Here is a 25125-nt window from a genome sequence, read left to right on the forward strand (position 1 = left end):
TTTTTTTAAGTTTAAAATTTAAACGTCGAAATAAAGTCAAAGCAATGAATTCTAGAATTGAGATCGATCTGAGCTAAATGTTTGATCGATCTGACAGAGGGCAAAAATATGAAGGTTTTTGGGTTCAAATTTTTTTCTAAGTGTTGGACACTGCAGATCGATCCAATGGTGAAGTTGGATCGATCGAAAAATTTCAAATCGATCTAGGAAAGTCTTCGATCGATGGGACAGAGAGCTTAAATATGCGGGTTTTTTGGTTCAAATTTTTTTCTAAGTGTTGGACACTGCAGATCGATCTAATGGTGAAGTTGGATCGATCGAAGGACTTCAGATTGATCTAGGAAAGTCTTCGATCGATGGGACAGAGGGTGATTTGGATACAGGTTTGATGCAGGTGGGAAGTTCGATCGATCGAACTCATTTTAAGATCGATCAAACTTATGCAAAATGCTCAATTTCAACATAGAAGTGCATGCAATCCTAATCACTGTTCCTAGCAATGCATATGAACCTAAAGCCAATATCTAGATAGAAATTAAAGATAGAAATGAGGGAGGAATAGGGTGGGTTTTGACACCCTACGAAATGTACTAGTCTTTAACATCTCTAGAAAGACGTTGGGCTCTTTTAGCCCGGATCAAACATCTTATAATGCATCCCCTCCTTAACGGGGTAATAGATGCTTTAAACTCCACCCAACAAATGGTTCTTCAAGGAACATGTTGGATTAAGCTCAAAAGAAGTTTTTGGTCCTTATTTAAAACAATCTTTGGGCTTTCATGCCCTTTCAAAGCAAGAATTTGAAACAATTTTCTTAGAATGCAGGGTTGAAGATGAACTTTTTGAAACTTCGGTCTCAAATAAAAACTCAATTCCTTCACATTTAAGGTCATGACATTTCTCCACAACATTAACTTCTTCATGCTTGTCAAATGAATTGGGGATCAGATTGAAGATATTCAACTTTACCTTCATGTGGCCAAATTAGATCTTTATTATCCCCGTCCTTTAATTAATGTTGGCATTCACGGTTGCCAGGAAAGAACAGCTAAGGATAACGGGAATTTGGCTTTTAGGATTTGGGACCGGTTCCATGTCAATGACAACAAAATCAACGGGGAAGAAGAGTTTATCAATCTTAATCAATACGTCTTTAATGATACCCCTAGGCTTTTTGATGGATCGGTCGGCAAGTTACAAAACCACCGACGTCGGTTTCAAGTCTCCTAAGCCTAATTTGACATATACCGAGTATGGAAGAAGATTAACACTTGCTCCTAAGTCAAGAAGAGCCCGATTAATGATATGATCTCCAATGATGCATGAAGTGGTAGGTGAACCGGGGTCCTTAAACTTCGGAAGAGTGTTATGCTCCAAAATTGAGCTTACTTACTCGGTTTAGAACACTTTCCTAGGTGCTTGGCTTTTGTTCTTCCTCTTTTGGGTGCATAAGTCTTTCAAAAACTTAGCATAAGCCGAAATTTACTTGATTGCATCTAAAAGTGGAAGATTGACTTTCACTTGCCTAAACACATCCATAATTTCATTTGTTTTGGCCTTTTGCTTATCAATTGAAATGGATCCTTTTAAGGCATCCGAGAATGGAGCTCTTGGCTCAAAAACCTTTTCAGACAATTTCTTTGAAGTCTCTTCAACACAAGAAGTTTTGAAATCATGTTGCAAAATTTTCTTTTCAAAATTACTTTTCAAATCACATTTCAAGATATTCTTAATTGAAAGATCATGCATATGCAATGATGGAGGAATAGGATGTGGAATGGGACGGGTGTCAACTTGTGGTTGCATTGGTTCACTCTCTTCATTGGATATACCCACTTAGTTGTCCACAATCTTCCCACTTCTCAAGGTAGTCACCACATTGACATGCTCTATTGTGTGACCTTCCGATGAGGAATGTGTCTCTACAACACATTGTTGCTTTATTGGGCATTCAAAGGCATTATCCCTTTCTCTTTAGCTTTTAAAGTACTAGCTATTTGCCATACTTCGGTTTCTAGCTTAGCAATGGATTGAAAATAAGAATGAAGCAATTGAGTGTTAGCCTCTAGAGTGCCTAGAGCGGTCAAAACTTTCTTTCCAAAAGCGGGACTTCTAGCATTTCCTTGAGAATATGATGGTTGATTAAGAAAATGAGAATTAGAAAATTGGTTTCCTTGTGATTGAAATGGTCTATATCCTTGGAAACCTTGGGTTTGCATTGGAGGTGGATCATATTTCCCTTGGAAACCACCTTGGGGAGGGTTTGAGCTTTCCCCTTGGTTTTTCCAAGAGAAATTCGGGTGATTCCTCCACCTAAGATTATAATGATTGCCATACGGATTGTTCCCTTGATTAACAAAAGTTGTATCGACTTGTTCATGATGCTCACTTTGCACATGTCCTTGGGGACAATTAGAAGTAGAATGTAAAACACTTGAACAAGTCATACATGTCTCATTGGATGCATGATGGGAATGGTTAGGGACGGAAGATACTTGACTTGCCGAGTTTTGGTTGATCAAGAATTGATCAAACCTTAGAGATAAGGATTTCATCTCAGCGGCTATTTCGTTGGAATGGTCGACTTGATGTAAGCCAACACTATTCCTTCCACTAGAATTCCTACAATTCTTAGAAGATAAAGTTCGATGCAAGTAATTTTCACTCATGCTCTCATAAAGATGCCACACGTCATCCTCATGCCTACCAATGTAAGGGCCACCCATGGAAGCATCAACCATGCCCTTATAATTGTCCGATAAGCTCTCAAAGAAATATTGAACTAATTGCCATTTAGGCATGTCATGATGTGGACACTTCCTAAACAATTTATTGAATCTTTCCCATGCCACATGGAACGTTTCCCCATCCCTATGTGAAAACTCTTGAATTGTGGTTCTCATGGCATTGGTCTTAGAAACTGGATAGTAATTTTTCAAGAACTCTTGTTGCATTTCTGCCTAACAAGTTATTGAAAAAGGCATAAGATTGTTAAACTGATATTTTGCCTTGTCTTTAAGGGTGAATGGAAAAAGTTTAAACCTTGAGACCTCTTCCAGCATGTCCGTGTATCTCACGGTGGAACATACTTCATGAAACTCATCCAAATGCTTGTAAGGTTCTTCACTTGGAAGTCCATGATAGTTAGGAAGCATTTGAATGGTTTGTGGTTTGATCTCATAGTGGTGTGCTCTAAATGGTGGCAATTGAATGCATATTGGTGCATTGAATTCATTAGGCACATTGTGATCTCTTAAAGCATGGGGAGGATTAGCAGTTAGAGGTGCAGCATGGGCACTTTGATTGCCTTGAATGATGGGAGTTGGTGGAGCATAGATTGGCCTTGGCATTCCCAATGGAACTTAGCCTTGTCGTTGTGGTGGGTGAATGAATGGCCTCGGCATACCTAATGGTACTTGCTTGTTATCATGATGCACATTGGGGTGCAGGATGCCGTGTTAGTCTATGTGACCAAGGTCCTCCACATGGTCCTCATTATGTTATTCTGTTGATGAAATGGATTGACTAGAACTTCCTCTTCCCTTAGGGTTTTGAACAACGGATTCAAGATGAAAATTTTGAGGGACAAGAAAAGGTTTCAATGATCTACGACCATGCATGCACAACAAAACACAACAAGCAACAAGTAATGAACAAACACTTCACCTTCGCAATAAATCAACAATCAACAAACTTCCTCCACATACAATGATCCCATACTCCCATGTTATCAACAATATGCAAAGAAAAGTTAATTGCCTCCACGTGGGCTCATGATTTATCTAAGAATTGAAATACTAGCCTCTAGGCGGGCCGACGATTTAACTAGAGATTGAGTTAAGAAAGAGCTCACAAAGAGTCCTTTAGCACTTCAATTTTATTTTTAGCTTTTAGCCTTGCAAATTTTTAGAATTTTGCCTTTTTCCTTTGCTTTGCTTAGCTCCTTACTTGGAATGCTCCTTTGCTCACCTTCTTTTCAATGCACCTAGTCAAACAATAACCAACACAATAAGTAACTAAAATGAAAACAAAGTAAAGACATGATCAAAAGAGTACTAATTCCTAATTGATTCCACAAATACGACGTTACCTTCAATCAATCCCCGACAACGGCGCCAAAAATATAGTGTTGTGCCGTCCCAAACCCAAAGTTTGTGCACCAAAAGATAGTGGTGTAGAGCTATGATGAATGTGGCCAACTTTTACATTTAGAAATTACCACTACTACCTTTCACTAACAATATAGTTAAGGTAAGTAAGGATGGTCCCAAGGGATTGGTGGGTCTTATTAGGTTGTGCAATCGAGATTAGGGTTAGTAGGTCAAGTGATCAAAAGATTGGTTGGTTGTTGAATTATACTAAGATGCAATTTAAACTAAAGCTGGCAATTAAATGTAATGGAGAGAAAATAAGAGAAAGATCTTGGGGTTTAGAGATCACCACTAACCATAGTTTTTCTATATCCTTAATGATTAATTAATGAGGGGAAAAACATGTATTGCAACATAGTGTGTGTGTGTGGTTGTTTCAACAAGCATGGATGACAAATTATGTATATATTGTCTAAGCAACATGGTGGATAGCCCAATATATCAAATTAAGCCATTAATCGTTTGTTTAAGCTCACAATCCAAACACATCACAAGGTTAGAGATATATGCTACTTGCTTTCATAAGTATGGAACATCAAACAACAAGTATGGATTGTCCTCCCATTTAACATCTAAACTACACATGAAATTAAGCTAATTAAACTAAGGGAGAGGCACAATCCATCAAGAAATGAGTATGAACCATCAAACACACCACAAGAACATTCCATTAAGCACTATGTCTTGACAACCTCTAGATCTATAGCATTAATATACATAGATATGCATCAATAACACAAGAAATAGAGATAAACATATGAACATCTATTATAGCATACATAGACATATGGATAGAATGAAATGATCAATTGGAAGCATTAAACCACACAAATCATTGAATAAACAAGATCTATATATTTTTAAATTGTCAAAACATGTATCACAATACAAATCCCCTCAAAAATACATAAATCAAGATGTAAAAAGCATGCTTAGGGCTAACTCTAGCCCCAAGAGGATGTATAGCCACTCATGGATGGTCTCCTCCAACCCTCAAGGGCTAACTCCATGGTAGAGATTGCTCCTCTTCTTGGTTGATGGAAGAACTCCAAGCTTGTGTCCCTAGCCTCCTCCTTTGTTTTCTTCATCCCTAAGAATATGGAAATTGTGTCTCTATCTACTCTCAAGTATATCTCTCCAAAAGTGGCTCATATTCCTTATATAGGTAGGTTAAATATCACCCCAAATGAGCTGGGCTCATACACCAATATTCCTTCCAACGATTGGATATGAGACAACTTTTAATGAGCAGGAAATTGAATTTTCTCAGGATTTGGGAAGTTTGATCGATCGAACTTGTGGTGAGATCGATCGAACATGGCTGAGATCTATCGAATTTAAGCTGGATCGATCCTTTATGGCGGCGTCTTTTTGGATAAAAACAAATTTGAGATATTTTGAAGATATTTTTGGGAAAGAGACAGATGTGGTAGGTAGGGTGGTATAAGTGAATATTATGGAATTTTTAAAATCGATCGTAAGAAAATTGGATCGATCGAATTTTGTTGGATCTTTGGATAGAGAGCTTGGATCCATCTTGGAATGCTGAGATCGATGAACTTTTGATCGATTGAATATTTTCTGAGATCGATCGAACTTGCTGAATTTCCTTCACTTGCTTTCTTTTGCTCTCACTTTGCTCTTTTCTTTGATTGATTTCAAGATTGCTTCAATTATGCTCTTATTTAGCTGAGTTAGCTTATTTTGGGGATAAATACCTGAAAATGGAAATAATACAAAATCAATCTAAAGTAGAAAAATAAGATAGATAAAAGTTCTAGAATACCTAAGCTTAAAGGGTTTAAATGCGCACTTTTCAGCGCTCATCGATACTTCAAATGCCCTCTTAGACAAATTATAACAAGTGAGTCTCAAGAACAAACAAATGCCACTTCATTCATCAAGGGAACAACCTTTATTCAAATACTTAAAATTTGGGGTGGAAGAATCATCCAAACTTTGCATGGAAAAGTCAAAGAGACGGTGCAAACCCTCTTTAAATCAAGGTTACCAAGTAAAGTATGTTTCCCCACATCTCTAAAATCAAAATTCTCAAGGTTACCGTCCTTCATTCTATCCTCAAAATGTGAATCAATACTCTCATCCTCAAGCATCAAATTCTCAATCTTACTCTAATCCAAATCAAGTGCTTCCTTAGAGTCCCGCTTTTGAGGATAAGGTCTTGGAAGCCTTGGGTGATCTTTAAAAAGATAATCAATTGTTTTATTCTCACTCTTAATCAATTGCAAAGCTTAAAGCTCAAATCAAGCAATTAGCTAATTGTTTAAACATGAGAGGGAAAGGTAAGTTGCCAAGTCAAACTGAGACCAATCCTAAAGGGCAATTTATGGCACAAACAAGTCCTTCATCGAGATTTTCTGGATATGAGCAAGTTCAAACAATTACTACCTTGAGGAATGGTAGGAAAGTAGACAATAAGGTAGATGTATCTAGGAATGATAGTAAACTTTCACAACTAAATGGTTGCATCCGTCCCATTCCAAATCCTATTCCTACTTCCTCGAATGCTAGTGGTTCCAAAAAGGATATTCCATCATCATTATCATCATCTCCCAATTAAAGAAGCCTTATAAGCCAATAGCTCCATTTCCTCAAGCTTTGAGAGAAACTTCATCATTTGGGAGACAAGAAGGAAAAATTCACAACATGATGGAAGTGTTTAAACAAGTGAAAATTAATCTTCCTCGTCTAGATGCAATTAGGCAAATTCCACCATATGCAAAGTTCTTGAAGAACTTATGCACTCAAAAGAGAAAAAGGAAAGGAAAGGACCTTAAGAAAGTGCTTCTAACTAAATAAGCAAGTTCCATTCTTCTTCATAATACTCTTCCTAAGTTCAAAGATCCGAGTGCTCTGACCATTTCTTGTGTAATTAGAAACCAAGAGGTTCGTAGAGCTTTCCTTGATTTAGGTGCAAGTATTAATTTCATTCCATACTTTGTTTACTAGCAATTAGGATTAGGGAACTTGAAGCCAACATCGGTAGTAATCAACTAGCCGATAGATCCATAAAGAAACCTAGGGGAATTGTTGAGGACATTGTAATTAAGGTTGATAAGTTCTATTTCCCGATTGATTTTGTGGTACTTGATACTGAACTGGTCACTAATTCTATCAATCACATTCCAATCATCCTAGGAAGACCATTCCTTGCAACCGAAAATGTCACTATTAATTGTAGATCCGGCATTATGGACATCTCTTTTGGCAACATGATGGTTAAGCTTAATATTTTCAATGCAAGCCAACATCCCATGGATGAAGGTGAGTGTTTCCTAGTGGATGTTTTGGATGAAATCATAGAAGAGACTCTTCCCTCTATTCTCTCTAAGGACCTTCTTGAGGCGTGCCTTTATGAAATGTTTGAAAGTTGTGGTTTTGACATGGAAGGATCCATAAGCGAGGTTAATGATTTGATGGACTTTGTGGCCATTTCGGATTTCCCACCTTAGAAATGTAAGAAAGAACCTATTCCTTCACTTTCCAGTACTCCTCCAGTTCTGTCTCTTATCTCTCCTCTTACTCTTTAGCTTAAGCCTTTTCCATCCAATCTCAAATAAGCCTTCTTAGGCCCAAAAGAGACTATTCCGGTCATCACTGCTTCAAATCTTGAAGATAACCAAGACAATGATCTTTTGGAAGTGCTTTAGGCTAATAAAGAAGCCATTTGATGGAGTGTGGCTGACCTAAAAAGCATTGACCCTTCTATTTGTATGCATCGCATACACATGGAAGAGGATGAAAGGCCATTTAGGGATACTCAAAGGAGATTGAACCCAAAATGAAGGAAGTTGTCATGAAGAAGGTTGTGAAACTTCTAGATACGAGAATCATTTATCCTAGCTCTGATTCTAAGTGGGTTAGTCCAACTCAAATGGTTCCCAAAAAGTCGAGAATCACAATTGTTGAAAATGCTATCGGTGATCTCATATCGAAACGCACCACCACTTCGTGGCGTGTATGCATTGATTACCAAAAGCTGAATTCTGCCACTAGGAAGGACCATTTTCCATTACGCTTCATTGACCAAATCTTAGAAAGATTAGCTGTAACGACCCAGTCATTTGCCTTCATTTCCTTTTTCCTGAAATTTTACGAATGAATTTTTTTCGTTTAAATTTCTTTTCTGAGCTCTGTTTCTTGTCGCTTAGTGTCATCTCGGGTGCTCAGAATTGGTTCCTGAGACTGTATTCCGTGGATTGACAACTTCCTTTGAGGACCGAGTCATTTTCACATTTTTCGTTTTTCGACACTATGCGCTATTTCGTCCTTTTCCCTATTCTGTCTTATCTCTATTTGTCAGTTTTTGGCACAACCTCACTTCTCATGCTCAGAGTTGGTTTTTGACTTCATGTGTCTTCATCTTGAGTGGTTTCCACGAAATACGTATCTTTACTTTTGTAAGAAAGTACTTTGGTTGCTCCCGGTGTTCATAGGGGCATGGATGCAAAGTTCTTTGAAATTATTTTCTTTTCTTGGGGTGTTTTTCGTAAATATCTTTTGAAGATATTTTATTTCAGGGGTTTTTAAGAAAATATTTTTGAAAGATATTTTCATTCTGGGCCATAAGTGCAGTTTTCACTTTTTGGAGGGGCCATTGTGCAATTAATGAAAGTTATTGCAAAATGTCTTGTTTTGAGCCTGGATCCTCGTACGGTATTCATTTTCACATTTCATTGAGTTGTGTATTCTTGGAATTTCCTCCTGGTCGATGTTTTCCAGTTTCAGGGTTTCTAGCCCCGGTTTTCGCCAAACTTGTTTTGGGGCATAACTTTCTGCTCGGGACTTGGTTTTTGATGCCGTATCTTCCGTTGTTCATATTTTATCATTTTAAATCTTTTTTGTTCAGAAAGCTTTTCCATTTGAGCGCGTCTGCTCAAATTTTACTTTTTCGGACCCGGCGGGGCCCGTTCGAGGCACTTTTTGAGATTTCTATAAAAGAGGGGTGAGATATTTCATTTTCCATCTTCTCCCCTCTTCATGCACGACCTGGAGCTCCCATGGCAGCCCAAGGGGTGCTTCCATCTTCTCTCTCCTCTTTTGGTTCACTTTTTCTTGATGGAAAGTCTTCGGCCTTAACTTTTGTTGTTCCCCTCGCCGTGCTCTACCTTTCCCCCTTATTAGAATTTAGTTTTGACCATTTCTTGAGTTTGGTTTTGAGGTCAAGTTTTGATTTTCATGGGGCTTTTTTCGGACTCTTGTTCACGGTGTTGTCCCCGACAAAACCTCTCGGTATCGTCGAATTCGGAGCACTTTTATTTTGGTGGGCCTTTGGGATTGTCATCTCAAATTGAGGTACGAGATGTTCTAGGTTTAAATTCTTGTTATATAGCATGCTTGTGATGTTTATACTACTTGTTTGAATGATTAAATATAAAATCTAGAGAGTTTATTATTTATTTTTCTAGTACGGGATCTAACTTTCTCGGTTGCTCATGACTTGGTTTAAACATGTAGCATGATTTTATATTGCCCCTTGATATGCTCATTGTCGTCTACTAAAATTAGAACATTTGAATAAGTATTAAAGATTTTATTTAATATTTATCTTAGGTGAAAGATTAATTCACATGGCCTTAACTAGCTTGAAATTAATATGTGTTAGCATATTATATTAGGCCTTAGCATGCTCTTCAACATAGTTGAATTTGAAAGTAATTGGAGGTGTTTTGAAAATTAGTAATTATTAATTAATTTGATTAATTAATTTGCCCCGAGTGCACTATTCACTTCATTTGAATTCCGACTTGATATTCTTGATATACATGCCATATAGTTTCACATATATTTGATTTAGAATATTCGGTGAGGTTTTGAAACCTTTCATTTAATTAATTTCCTTGTTTAAGATTTAATCCTCATGGTGATATACAACTTGGAATTGAATTGTGGCATGCTAGAAAATTATGCTTTGGTGTGGTTGTTCACATGTATTAAATTGGGATTAATTGCATGAGAATTGCAACCTTTATTTTATATTTAACTTTAGTGAAAGTTTAATTTACATAGGTGTAACTTGCATGAAATAAGCTTGAAATGTGATATTACATTAGTCCTTGGCATGTTCTCTAAGATATGTTGAATTGAGAGCATTTGGTTAAGTTTGAAAAATCTAGAGATTTTAATTAAAAGAATTAATTAAAATATATTTTGTGGTCCCATTAGCTTAATTAAGCTTTTAACTTGATATTTCTATTGGCCATGACTTGTTTACTAGTATATATTAATTTGGGAATATTAGAAGTTGTTTTAGAACCTTGGGATTTAAATTAGCATGATTTAACTAAAGTTCTACTTTATTGTTCTAACAACCTAATTGAGTTTTAGAATGAATATAGGTGATGACCTTGCCATACCCTTTAACATGTATTAAATTGAGGTTAATTGAAATTGAATCGGAAATCTAGAGAATTTAATTGTGTTTATCTATTTAAATTCTATCAATTTGCTCCATGATCTAGTTGTGTTTTAGAAGTGGTTTCCATATTCAAATCATAAACTTAGACTTGTTGTATATTCATTTGGTTATGTTTTGAACATTAGATAACATAGTTTCTATGCTTGTATTCATGAGAATATGTTTTCCTTATTGAATATATTGTTGCATTGTGTAATGATTTGCACACTTCGTGTTTAACATCATTCATGCATAGCGTGTAACGAATTGCACACTGAAGATTCGACATTCATCACATCATATTAGTTGTGGACTTAGAGCATGGATTGTATAGGTTTTCAAATTTGGTTGTGCTTGATAGATAGTTGATTATCTTGCATATTCCTGTTGATATATGCGTTGTTGCATAACTTGTTGATTTTGAAAACTTGGGGATGTCATTGTTTGACTATGGCTAGGACGTGGTTCTAGTACAGGGGATAGTCCCTCTATATATAGTCTAGTGCGCACGTAGGGAGGTTACCCATGGGCTAGTAACCCTAAAGTAACTATGTTGTTGGTCTGATCCGGCGTGACGTCCGAGTATCCACTTTGTTTAATTTCGCATTTCATTTTCAAGTTGATAACTTGATGATGTTGGAACTTGTTGTTTTTTATTTGTCATTCCATTTTAAGTTACCGGATGTTAACTTTGCGAAATTGTGCTTTATGCGTTGTATTACAAGTTCCAATGTTGATTAAATTGCATCGATATTGAAAATCGTGTTTTGACGTTCTAATAAAGCTTAGGATTGATCCTATTGATTCTTTTATAACATAGACGTTAGGTGGAATGAACCACTACTGTTATTTTGTGCTTTAGATTCTAAGTTGATGGCTTTGAGAACTTAAACCTTGTTGTATTGTATAACATGCTCTTTTGTTGTTGAATTGCATGGATAATGTGATTCTTGTTAACTTGTATTCAAATATGCTTTTGCCACGTTGTATGGATTACTCTAGTTCTAGTTCAATTGTATTGAAAATGCAGTTCATGTTAATCTATGCTCATGCATTTTTCTTGTCGTGTTCTTTGGATTATCCCAACCATGATTCGTTTCATACACGTATGCATATCATGATTCTTGTTGCTTAGACTCTAAGGTAGCTTATAATGCTCCCCGAGTCTCACTTGGACATAGACGTTAGGTGGCATGAGCCCCTTTAACATGTTTCACCTTAAGGTGATAAATTTGTAAAATACTAGGTCGATGCATGCTCATCTCCTACGAGTAGCTTTATGTTACTCACCCCTACGATACTTGGGCATATGTCAGGTATGAAGACTTGGTTCATGAAGCCTAGCATTCCTTAGATGTCGTGTAACTTTCAAGTTTCCATTTCATGCAAATGTTAGCATGAAATTTCATTTTGTAGACTTATATGTCAAAATATGTCTATTTGATTCCATGTATGTAATGTATACTTAAGTACACTCCTTTCAATGTAATTGATATGTATGAGATGAGGCCGGAGGCCAATGACATGTATATTGTATTCTATATACTTTTTGACTTCATGAAATATTGTGAAAATCTTGAAAAATCGCAAGTCATTGTTTACCATGGTTGCATCGGGTGTGGGAATTCCATTTTCATTCTTTTATAGGGTCTTATTAATCTTGTATGAAGTGTGGCCAAGGGCCAAACGGTCATTTGATCCCGTTTTGTATTTTTGGATTCCAAGTTTTCATTCCAAGTTCTATTTTTGCCTTTTTGCCCGTTGGGGGGTCGGGTTTTGTATCGGTAGTATTTTTAAGTCATGGACCATTGTAGCACGCCCAAATAGGTAAGTTACGTTTGCGTGCATGGTCGTTTCTGGGCAAAACCTTATCGTTTGTGTTTTGAGCCTCTTGTGAATTCATTTCGCATTTTTTTTTGCATATTCTGATCTAGGGGCATTATGGACCTTTCGCGGTGATTTTATTTTCTTCTTTCAACATGGTTGAATAGAAAACATGATTTTAGGAGGGGGTTTCTTTTCCGTGTTTTTCCAGAAAACGTTGTCTTGGCATCGGAAATCGCTTACGAAGTTCAGCTTTCAGTTTTCTATATAGCCGCTTTTTCGACCCTCTGGACCATATTTCTTGGGAGGGCATTTTGGGCATTTTACATTGCATTTTTTTTTAATTCTCTTGCGAGTCACGTAGAAAGCTCAATTTTGATGGGGGTCTCTTCTTTGTGTTTTTGCAAAAAAATTCATCTAGGCCTCCAAATTCAGCCTCTGTTCGGGATTTTTCTGGAAAATAAGCCCACAATAGCTTTATGGGCTGCTGCTACCAGCCATGTAGGACCCAGTGCGAGCGCAGTGTGCATGGGCGCGCATGGGCGTGCATGGGGGCTGTCATGGCCCCCTCGTCGGGCCGCCGCGACGTCAACTCTTCTTTTGGGCTTTTCTCCTTCGTCCGGACTCCGATTCAAGTGAATTTTTTTTTTGAACTTGACTAATTTTTCGCTGTCTTTCCAACGGTGTACTCGGTTGCACCTGGTTCTTCCTGGATAATTAACAATTTACCCTTTTTGCCTTAAGTGCTCGTTTTTCTTCGTCATGCCGTTTCTCCTTCGTCCGGACTCTGAATCATGCGATTCTTGAGTCCATCTTGATTAGTTTTTCGTTGTCCTTCCAGCGGTGTGCTCGATGGCACCAGAATCTACAGTTTTTAATAATTACTATTTTGCCCCTAGGGGCTTATTTGTCATATTTTCGATCTTTTGCTTCCGCATCAATTCTTGTTGAGTTCCACGACCTCATGGAAGGTCACTTTGACTTCTTAGAGTCTTGTTTTCTGTTTTCGCTTCCGCATTCGGATCCGTTATCGGATCATCCTTACGGTTCATCACAGGACACGCTGGCCTAAAAACTAGGGTCGTCACATTAGCTGGGTAACAATATTATTGCTTCCTAGATGGCTACTCGGGGTAAAATCAAGTGGCTTTAGACCCATTGGATCAAGAAAAGACCACCTTCACATGTCCCTTCGGTTCATTTGCTTATCGACGGATGCCTTTTGGATTGTGCAATGCTAGCTCTCGCCACTTTCCAAAGGTGTATGATGTCAAATTTTTTTGGATATGGTGGAGAAATATTTAGAAGTCTTCATGGATGACTTCTTGGTTTTTGGGTTCTCCTTTGATTCGTGACTTCAAAATCTCTTAAAAGTGCTTCAAAGATGTCGTGAGACTAATCTCGTGATAAGTTGAAAAAAGAGCCATTTCATGGTTCAAGAAGGAATCGCGCTTGGACATGTCATTTCTAAAAGAGGAATAGAAGTTGACAAAGAAAAAGTTGAGCTAATTTCTGAATTGTCTCCACCTATAACGGTGCGAGAAATCTATTCCTTTCTAGGTCATTCCGGTTTCTATTACTGATTCATCAAAGACTTTAGTAAAATTGCTAGACCCTTATGCAATCTTCTTACCAATGAGACACCATTTGTCTTTTTGATGAAGCATACCTAAATGCTTTTCATCAACTTTGCACTCTTCTATCGTCCACTCCCATCATGCAACCTCCAAATTGGTCCTTACCATTTAAGATTATATGTTATGCTTATGACTTCGCAATGGGTGTTGTCTTGGGGTAAATGGTAGGTAAGCTACCATGTGCTATATACTATGCGACTAAGACTTTCTTAAGTGCCCAATTGAACTATTTTACCTCCGAGAAAGAATTATTTGCCATAGTGTATGTCCTTGATAAATTTCAGTCATATCTCTTTAGATCCAAGGTTATTGTGTTTTTCGATCATGCCGCTCTTAGGCATCTCCTAATGAAAAAGGAGACCAAACCTCGCTTGATAAGATGGATCCTACTTTTTCAAGAATTTGACTTTGAAATCAAGGACAAAAAAGGGCTCCGACAATGTCGTTGCCAATCATCTTTCTAGATTAATGGTTCAATCTTCTCAAAATCTTCCAATTCATGAATCATTCCAGATGAACAACTCTTTCAAATCTCAAATGGGACGTTGCCTTGGTTCACCGACATTGTCAACTATCTTATAACCGGCAAACTTCCCATTCATTAGTCAAAACAAGAAAAGGACCGATTCTTTGCTAACATCTAGAAATACTATTGGGAAGATCCCATTCTGTTTTGTTATTATCCAGATCAAATCATAAAGAGATGTGAGCTGAAAAGTGAAGTTTCGAGCGTCCTTGTGTTTTGTCATACACTTGCTTGTGGTGGGCATTTTAGTGGCAAAAAGACCACTTTGAAGGTTTTTCAAAGTGGGCTTTTTTAGCCTATTATCCACTAAGATGCCTATAACTTTTGCAAGGTGTGTTTTCGGTGCCAAAAGTTGGGCTCAATGTCAAAGAGATACATGATGCCCTTAACTTTAGTCTTCGTGGTTGAAATCTTTGACGTATAGGGCATAGATTTTATGGGACCATTCCTAATGTCTTATGGCTTTCAATAAATCCTCGTTGCTGTAGACTATGTTTCAAAGTGGGTTGAGGCTTGTGCTACCAAAATGAATGACCACTCCGTGGTAATTGTTTTCGTCAAATCAAATATTTTTGCTCGTTTGGGTATGCCAAGGGCCATGATAATTGATGGAGGCAAACATTTCTGTAATCAATTCTTGAAGTAACTCCTTTTGAAATACTCTGTCACACATAAAGTGGCCACTCCCTACCTTCCCCAAACAAGTGGGTAAGTTGAGGTATCTAATAGGGAAATAAAGCATATTCTTGAGAAAACTGTTAATCCAACCCGAAAGGATTGGTCTAGGAAACTGAATGATACTTTTTGGGCTTATCGGACAGATTACAAGACTCCAATAAGCATTGTCTTCATGTAGACTTGTTTGTGGGAAACCTTGTCACCCTCCAATTGAGTTAAAACACAAAGCACTTTGGGCAATAAAAAGGCTCAACCTTGATCTTGATAAGGCTAGAAAGGATTATTTGCTCCAAATCAATGAGCTATAGGAATTAAGAAATGATGCCTATGAAAGTTCAAAAATTTACATGGCAAGGACTAAAGCATTTCATGATAAACATATTATAAAAAAGTCATTTAAGCCTGGGCAAAAAGCATGACTTTTTAACTCTAGACTCAAATTCTTTCCTAGAAAGCATCGAACCAAATGGGAAGGCCCTTATCTAATCATCTCCATCTCACCTCATGGGGTGGTTGAACTTCAAAATTTAAAAGATGAAGGAACCTTCAAAGTTAATGGTTAAAGGCTTAAACCATACATTGATGGACAAGCTCTTCAAAGAAATGTGGAAGCCGCACTCTTGGTCGATCCCATTCACTTTGAAGATTGAGAGCATTTCACGTCTTTCTAGCGACGTTAAACACTAGTTGTATAGAGTTCTTCCTTCATTCCATGTTAACTTCTTGTGGCGTCTACATATATTCAGTTGAGATTCATTGCATTTCATTGCAAATATTCATACAATTTTAAGCATATACTTAAAATGCCTAAGTATGACCCAAATATTTGAACTTTTTCAAAATCATCTCGATTTCCATTCCAATGGTCATTCTATGTAATGACTCGGTCATTTTTCTCCTTTTCATTTTTCGGTAATTTTCATTTTTCGTCTTTTTCTCGTTTAACATTTTTCCTTGCATAACCTCACTTTTTGTGCTCGGATTTGATTCCGGCTTTGCATATATCTGTGATATTAAATTTCCATGATATCTACATTTTTATTTTTGTAGAAAAGCATGCTAGATGTTTACTTTTCTTGTAAAGGGCATGGATGCATAACTTTTTGGTAATATTCTTGACTTTTGGGGTTTTAGTGTAATTATGCAAAGTAATTATTTTTTGACTTAGGGGCCATTTTGTAATTTAATTTGGAAGATATTTTCAAAAAGGACCTTTTTGTAATTTTTGAAAAATTTGACAAATGTCACATTCTCATGGTGCCACTTGCTGACATTGTGGTGGAACCACTTGGAGGCTTAATCTCTTGACACATAGAGGGTGGAGATTCACCCATCTGTTGGCCTAAGAAAGGAGCACTTGTTGGCATGGATGGTTGACAAGTGTAGGCTTAATATTAAGTCTTAGAAGTTTACTTAGGGTGGTGACAAGCGTAGGCACCATACTTAGTCTTGCATTGTGTGTGTGAGAGAGTTAGTGCAAGAGCACCTAGTGAGTGGAGAATCCCACCACATTTAGCTTAGGGTTTACACCTTTGTTTCATTTCATCTCTTTCCTCACAAACCCTAACTTAGCCTCCATTGAAGGAAAAGCTTGACCAATAGCTTTGACTTCATTTTCGGCCTCCTTCCACTCACCCTAGACCATTAAGCTTGGAATACTTTAGCTTCCTCCTTGTTTGATTTTCCATTTTTAAGCTTGGTTGCCTTAGATTATAGAGATTTAATTCTCTATTGAGGTAAGGGATGTTCTAGTTTATTTTCTAAGTGAATAAATTGATCTAGTAGTGATATACAAGTTGTATTCATGTTCTGTGTTAATTTAAGAAATAAATGACTAATGGTAGCTTGCATATAATTCAATTTGGACTTGGTATATGGTATGGCCATGACTTGAATGTTGTTGTGTATTAATTTGGCATGATTCAAATGAACTTTTAAATCTAGAGACTTAAGTAATTTAAATTGATTTTAATTCTACTTATTTGTACTATGCTTGTATTCTAATTTGGACTTGATATATGGTATGGCCATAACTTACTATTTGTTGTAGACTAAATTGGAATCATTTGAACAACTCTAGAAATCTAGAGAAATTAACTAATTAGTATACTTAATTTCAGTCTTATTGATCTAATGATTTAGTCATGAAATCCATGGAGCTTTATTGTGTTTTTATCACATATCATGATTTGTTGCTCAACTTGTTGATTTTGTAAAATTGGGATATTATCAAGATCTTGACTTGGCTAGGACTTGGTTATAGTACGGGAGATATAGAGCATCCTACACAATAGTGCGCACTAGGGGATGGTACCCATGGGTTAATAGCCCTAAAGTGATCGCAAGAGTATGGTTTTAATCTGGGCAATATCTAAGTATCCACTTTGGTTTGATTTCGCACTTTAATTTCCAAGTTGATAACTTTGTGAAATTGCATCTCATTGTGCTATGTTAAAAGTTCCAATGTGACTTTAATTCCATTGATAAAATTGTATTGAATTGTAAACTTTATATAATTAAAGATAAGCCTATGCATGCTCATTCCCTACAAGTAAACTTGTTTACTCACCCGAAGTTACCGGGTGTTTTTCAGGTAAAGAAGCTTTATTGTAGGATGCACAACACTCTTAGACTTACTTGACTTCTTTGAGCGTTTTTGTGTTATCAGAATATGCACTTGTTAGCATATCATGCTTCATTTTGGTTATTATGTCAAAACATGTATTTTTAGTTCAACCTATGTAATGTGCACTTAAGTGCACCTTTTGATACTCTTAGGACATATGTATAATGAGGCCAAGGGTCAAACATGTTTAACTAAGCACTTGCACTCATTTGGTATCATATTTTGCTTTAAAAATGTATTTAACCAACTTTAGAGGTTGGGCAGATGAGATTCTTGTAATTGATGTATATGAGGCCATGAGCCATTGTTTTATATTCAAATATTCATATTAGAGTTGTTGATATGTTCACATACTCAAATCTCATTTAAAATCAGTTTTAAACTTTCATTTTTGAACCAATCCATGAGGGGATTTGAAGCATGGATTGAACCTTAAAACATTTTCCATATAGCAGGCCTTACAGCAGCTTTTTAAGTCATTTCAGTCATTCGAAATGGTGGTTTGGTAGATCAATGGCTATTGGGAACTTAATTGCACAATTAAAACTCATTTCTAGTAGCTTTTTCACTGTTCAGGACCATTTCGGTCGACCGATGGCCTATTTCAGTCGACCGAAACAACCTCCCCTTAAAAATGTGATTTTAGCAAATTTTTTGTCCAGTTCGGTTGTCCAAAACTCTAGTTCGGCCGACCGAAACAGCCCTCATACACACAGCCATCCAGATTTTGTTTTAGCATTGATGTTCCAACTTCAAAGGGTCATAGATTCTTCATTTCTAAGCCAAATGGGGTGATTATTGAGCCTAAACTAAAGGATTTTGAGTCAGCTTTCCAATGGTACCAATGCCATTCTTAGACTCAAATCACAGTGGGAGTTATTCATGTTTTAGTAGGATGGGTCAGTTTTTGCTTAAATCGGGAAAGGGCATTTTTGGGGAATTCTTGGCCAAAGTTCTTAGAACCTCTTTGAATATTGTGAAATGATTAGCTTAGGTTTTATTCACCTTGTTTGACTCAGTTGGAGTCAATTTTCTCTTTATATTTATGAATTGACCATTTTGCCTTTAATTGACGGATTTAGCCCGTTTTGACTCTCATTTCCTCTTTTGCTCTCGTTACCTTCTGTGACTTCATGGAAGGGCACATTAGTGCCTTAAGGATGACTTCTATCTCTATAGACCTTATTTTATCTTTCGCTTTCGCATTTATGATCCTTTACCGAGTCAACTTTCGGGTCATCATTAACGTACCGGTTTGAATAAAACTCAAGTCACGACAAGTGGTATCAGAGCTCCTAGGTTCGAAAACCTTCAGATGATGGGTTTTGGGTGCATATCATGCTTTTGTTGGTGTACTTTGATTTATTCATATGCCTTGATAACATGTTTTAGTATTATAACATGTTTACGTGCTTAGTTTGATAACATGTCTATGTGCTTATGTGCTTAAGTACCTAGAAGTTTTCAATATCTATTTAGCATGTTATATATGCTTATCTACTTTAGCATGACCGTATGTTACCTACATTGACTTACTTCTTGCTTTATTCATTCATAGTGTGAGTTTCATTCGGTCATAATAACTTGTGTTATTGTTAACCTCTTTCATTTCGTGCATTTAGCATCATGGTTTTGACTCATGGAGATTCTTCTCGTCATGATGGAGCGGATGAGCAGGTTGAGGATGCTGGGCTTACACGGGGTCTAGGGAGGCCTAGGGATCGACCTCATGGCGTAGATCCTAATCCACCACGAGTGCCAACTTATGAGGAGCAGATCGCATAGGGAGTGGCTTTGGGAATGTCAGAGTCATTCAGTAGATGTATCGACAACATATTACAGGGTTACAAATCCTGGTACCGGCACCAGCATCGGCACCAGTTGCTAATGAGGCATTGGACTACTTCATGAAGTTACAGCAGGTTAAGATCGACCAGTTTACAGGGAGTATGGATCCGCTTGCTTCAGAGGCATGGCTTGATCTTGTGGTATGCAAGATCGATAGCATATCAGTACCTATAGACCGATTAAGGATCTCCTAGACAACTTCTATGTTCATGGGAGATGTCGATATCTGGTGGAGGTCTATGACCAATATCCATAATGTGGAAGTGATGACTTGGAGAAGTTCAAGACTTTGTTCTTTGACTGCTTCTTTCTGAGGGCTATGAGACAGGATATAAGAGTACAGTTCACAGGTCTCTATCAGGGCATAATGAGTGTCATTGAGTATGAGACACGCTTTACTTCTCTTTCCCGTTATGCACCGAAGATGGTAGCTACCGATGAACTCAGGGCAAGAAAATTTCTGGATGGGTTATATCTTGATATTAGGCCACGGATTTCAGTATTGGATTTGAAAACCTATGGGGAGGTGGTTCAAAGGGCTATAATGGTTGAGGTAGAAGATCGATATCAGCACAGGATCAAGGGTTCGTATAAGCAACCGTGTGGAGAGGCTTCATCAGTATCCGTTGGGGGTCAGTGGAAGAAGGCTAAGGCTGGGGATAGTTCACGTAATTAGGGACTGTCACAGTAGGCTCAGTCTACATCTGTAATTCCAGTATCTTCAGGGTCAGCCCGGGGAGCGATTTGTCACCATTATCAACAGCCGGGTCATATCAAGCCTCGCTGCCCATAACTTCAGCCACGGACCAGTTAATCACAGGCTAGTAAGCCTACAGCTTCGACAAAGGGATTTTAGGGGACTTGCAACTACTATAAGTAGCCTGTTCATATGAGGAAGGATTTCCCTCATCCACGGAGCAGGGCACAGAGTGGCACAGGTTTACAGGCCACACCGGCATAGTCAGCAGTTGTGCAGTCTGGTTTCAAGGTGCCTCAAGCACCATAGCCAGTAGCAGTAGTTAGTTTATATCCGGGTAGGGGTTCAACGTCTGTTGCTTCCAGAAATCAGTCGGACCACTAGGGTAGTTCTCAGCAGTCGGGGGCTCAGGGACGAGCTTACCCATTGCCAAAGGCTGATACCTGTGCAGGGACTTCTACAGTTTGAGGTATCTTTCTAATTGTTAGTTCTTGGGCAAGAGTTCTCGTTGACACAGGTGTATCACATTCATTCATATCTACTTCATTTGCACATTCTTTGGGTTTGGAGGTCACGCAGCGGATGGTTTCCTTTATGTTAACACACCAGTTAGGGGTCCAGTGTCTTTGGACCATACTTTTTGGGGTTATGCTATCGAGATAGCTGGGTGGACCTTAGAGTTCAATTTCATTGTTTTTGATATGGCGGGCTTTGACGTCATTCTCGGGATGGACTAGTTGTATTTCTTTCGTGCCATGATTAATTGCTTCTTTGGGTGAGTGTCTATTTGCACTCCCACAGGAGACTGTTTTCACTTCGTGGGAGATCGGAGTGATTCCCACTTGATGATGATTTTCAGTATTGGTGACTAGAGACGCCACAGGTCCTACTTGGCTAGCCTGTTAGTTGATGAGGATAGCAGTTCGAGCTGTGTTTATCCAGCAGTTGTTGTGGAGTTTCTGGATGTTTTTCCAGAGGAGTTGACGGAGCTTCCTCCTCTTCGGGAAGTCATCTTTGCCATTGATGTCATTTCCAGTACTGCACCGATCTCTATAGCACTGTACCGTATGGCACCAGCAGAGCTTGATGAGCTTAAAGCTCAATTGGATGATTTGAAAGCAAAGGGCTTTATTCGTCCTAGTGCTTCACCCTAGGGAGCACCGGTTCTTTTTGCGAAGAAGAAGGACGGGTCTTTGAGACTTTGCATTGATTATCGTAAGCTGAACCACGTCACAATCAAGAATATGTATCCCTTACCTAAGGTTGGTGACTTGTTTAATCAGTTAAAGGGAGCCACTTATTTTTTGAAGATTGATTTGAGATCAAGTTACTATCAGTCGAGGGATAAGGATGAGGATATATCTAAGACCGTTTTCCGCACATAATATGGCTATTATGAGTTGCTGGTGATGCCATTTGGTTTGACCAATGCTCCAGTAGCTTTTATGGACTTGATGAACCGTGTATTCAGTGACTATCTTGATCAATTCATTGTGGTCTTTGTCGACGACATTCTTGTATACTTAGCTTCGATGGTCGAGTATGAGTACCATTTGAGGACAGTGTTGCAGATCCTTAAGGATAATCAGTTACATGCCAAGTTTGAGAAGTGTGAATTTTGGCTACCGGAAGTGAAGTTCCTTAGACATGTTGTGTTGGGGGCGGTGTTGTAGTGGATCCGTCAAAGATTGAACTGGTGATGGATTGGGAGCTTCCGAAGACAGTGTTCGAGATTCAGAGTTTTCTTGTCCTAGCCGGAACTACCGTAAATTTGTTTGGGATTTATTTCATTTAGCGGCACCTATGACTCGACTTACCCGCAACGGGGTTAAGTTCATATGGAACAAGGCATGTGAGGTTGCTTTGCAAGAGTTGAAGGTCAGGTTGACATTGGCTCTAGTTTTGATCATTCCTAAACGTGGTTTGGGTTATGTGATCTTTTGTGATGCTTCGCATGAAGGTTTGGGTTGCGTCTTGATACAGACAGAGCGGGTAGTTGCTTATGGGTCTTGACAGTTGAAGACTCACGAGTTGAACTATCTGACACTTGATTTGGAGTTGGCAGCAGTTATCTTTTCCCTGAAAGGGTGGAGACACTGTTTGTACACGGAAAAGTTTGAGGTTTTCTCCGATCACAAGATTCTTAAGTATCTCTTCTCTCAAAAGGATTTAAACTTGAGACAGTGCAGATGGGTTGAGTTCATGGAGGATTATGACTTTGAGTTACAGTACCATCCGGGTAAGGCCAATGTGGTGGCCGATGCATTGAGTAGGAAGTCGCGGGGGACTTTTGCTAGCATTTCCATTCACAGATGGAAGATGTTACAAGAGCTTCTAGACCTTGGTTTACAATCATATGAGGATGTTTCACTGGCTATTCTATTTAGTCTTGTGGCTCAACCGGCTCTTGTTAGCAGAGTTATTGAGGCATAGTTGGAGGATGGGGAGATGAAGGCCATCCATGTTTGGATTTTAGGCAGCAAGAATGTAGAAGGTTGGACCTTATATTCAGACGATAGTCTTAGGTACAAGGGGATGATGTTTATTCCCTTGTCTTATTATGAGGATGTTCTTCGGGATTTTTATCACTCTTGGCTCATAGTTTATCCTGGTGGTAGGAAAATGTATCACAATCTGCGGTGACAGTTTTGGTGGCAGGGCATGAAATGGGATGTTTTAGAGTTTATGGCTCGATGCCTTACTTTTCAACAAGTGAAGGCGGAGCATCAGCGACCGGTGGGATTGTTGCAACCATTACTAGTAGCTGAGTAGAAATGGGAGCACATCACTATGGATTTTGTAACGGGACTTCCAAGGTCTCAGGTAGGGAATGATGCCATTTGGGTCATAGTTGGCAGGTTGACTAAGACAGCTCACTTCTTGCCCATGGCAGTGACAAACAGTGCAGAGAGACTGAGTGGACTGTATGTGAGGCAGATAGTCAAGCTTTACGGGGTTCCTGTATCCATTGTTCCGGATAGGGATCTGCGGTTTACGTCTCATTTTTGGCAGAGTTTTCAGGAGGCTCTTGATACGGGGCTCTACTTCAGCACCGCATTCCATCCTCAAATTGATGGTCAGTCGGAGCGCACCATTCAGATATTGGAGGATATGCTACGGGCTTGTATCTTTGATTTCGGAGGTAGTTGGGAGGACTACTTGCCTTTGGTTGAGTTTGCCTACAATAATAGTTACTAGACCATTATTGGCATGGCATCTTTTAAGGCGTTGTATGGCAGGCCTTGTAGATCTCCAGTTTGTTGGACCGAGGTCAGCGATACCGTTGCCTTGGGTCCCGACATTATCTTTGAGACTACAGAGAAAATCAAGTTGATTCGACAGCGGTTGGCTACCGCACAGAGCAGACAGAAGAGTTATGCTAATAGGAGGAGATGACCCTTGTCTTTTGAGGTAGGGGACCATGTCTTTCTTAAGATTTATCCGCATAAGGGACTTCTGAGATTTCGACAGACGGGTAAGTTGTCTCTTAGGTTCATTGGACCATTTAAGACATGATCAACAAGTCGATTACAATTATAAATCAACCATTTTGCAATAGCACAAATCATTGTAAAATAGGGCTATTGGTTGGGTAAGTCGAACCACTGGAACTGCTAGTTTATGGCAACTTAGGTGTCATTTTTAGAATAATAAAGGGGGTTATAGAGGATTTGTTGGATTGTCACTAAGATTATGAATTAAAAAATGCATAAAACATTAATGCTAAGAAGTAAAGAGGCAAAGACAATTAAAAAGAGAACTAGGGAAGTGAATCTGCACTAAACCCTAAACACATGCTAGATCAAGACTAAACTGGGGATAGACAATATATAAATGATGGTCAAGAATTATATAGCAACACATGGTTGCCCTATAATCATCGAGAAGTTCATCAAATCAAAACAAGAATGATCCATCAAAAGTGCATACATTTGAACTACCTAAACTAGGGTGTAGCATCAAACATACTATCTTAAGCAAAAGATTATCAAGCCTTTAATCAAATGATAAAGCACATGAAGCTAGGAATCAAGTATAAACCATCAAAGGGAACACCTAAGCAATGGACTATCAAGTTTCTCATACAACATGCCATGAAAACCATTCATAATCTTATTTCCATTGTCACCATGAAAATGCAAGCATTATGATTAATACAAGAAACCATCTAAGACAAGATAATTAACTTACAACAATCATTTATAACATTAGAATTCATTACAAGAAGTAATATGCTCTAGATTATGAAAAGACCAAAAATTATACATTATTATCCCCAAAATAGAGCTTAATCTAGAACATGATTACAAGGAAAGGCTTCATCACCTCCCTAGATGGAGGTTTAGTTACCCATCACTACAAGGAATGAAGAGGAAGAAGCAAGTCCACCCTCCATTTTTGCACCTCAAAGACGCTAGAACCCAAGACCTCAAGAACACCTCTCTCTAGAAACTTTACAAAAATGTGTGATATCCCAAAAATAATGAGCTTCCCCTCTATATACACTCAAAACCTACTCCCCATACTCAAAATCCCGAGCTCCCCCCTCTACATGAGGCTAGACCACACAAAAGAAGGATAAGGGGACCAAAATGCTAAAAATCAGGGGCAGTTGAACAGCTTACTGCAGTTCTGCGGGCACCCGCGGGGGCTTGCACTCGCGAAGAATATGCAAGTGTGTTTAGCGGGCGCCCTCGGTGGCGCGGCTGGTGCCTGCGGT

General features: G+C 38.4%; 1 pseudogene; it reads left to right on the plus strand.

Annotated features, from left to right (window-relative positions):
- Positions 1-2799: 2799 nt before the first annotated feature.
- LOC132284175 (small nucleolar RNA R71) lies at positions 2800-2900 on the plus strand (annotated as a pseudogene).
- The last annotated feature ends 22225 nt before the right edge of the window (positions 2901-25125 follow it).

The sequence above is a fragment of the Cornus florida genome, unplaced genomic scaffold, assembly GCF_030987335.1.
Source record: "Cornus florida cultivar Cherokee Brave unplaced genomic scaffold, ASM3098733v1 CherokeeBrave_3.0.0_Hap2_Chr01, whole genome shotgun sequence".
In the NCBI taxonomy this organism is placed as follows: Eukaryota; Viridiplantae; Streptophyta; class Magnoliopsida; order Cornales; family Cornaceae; genus Cornus; species Cornus florida.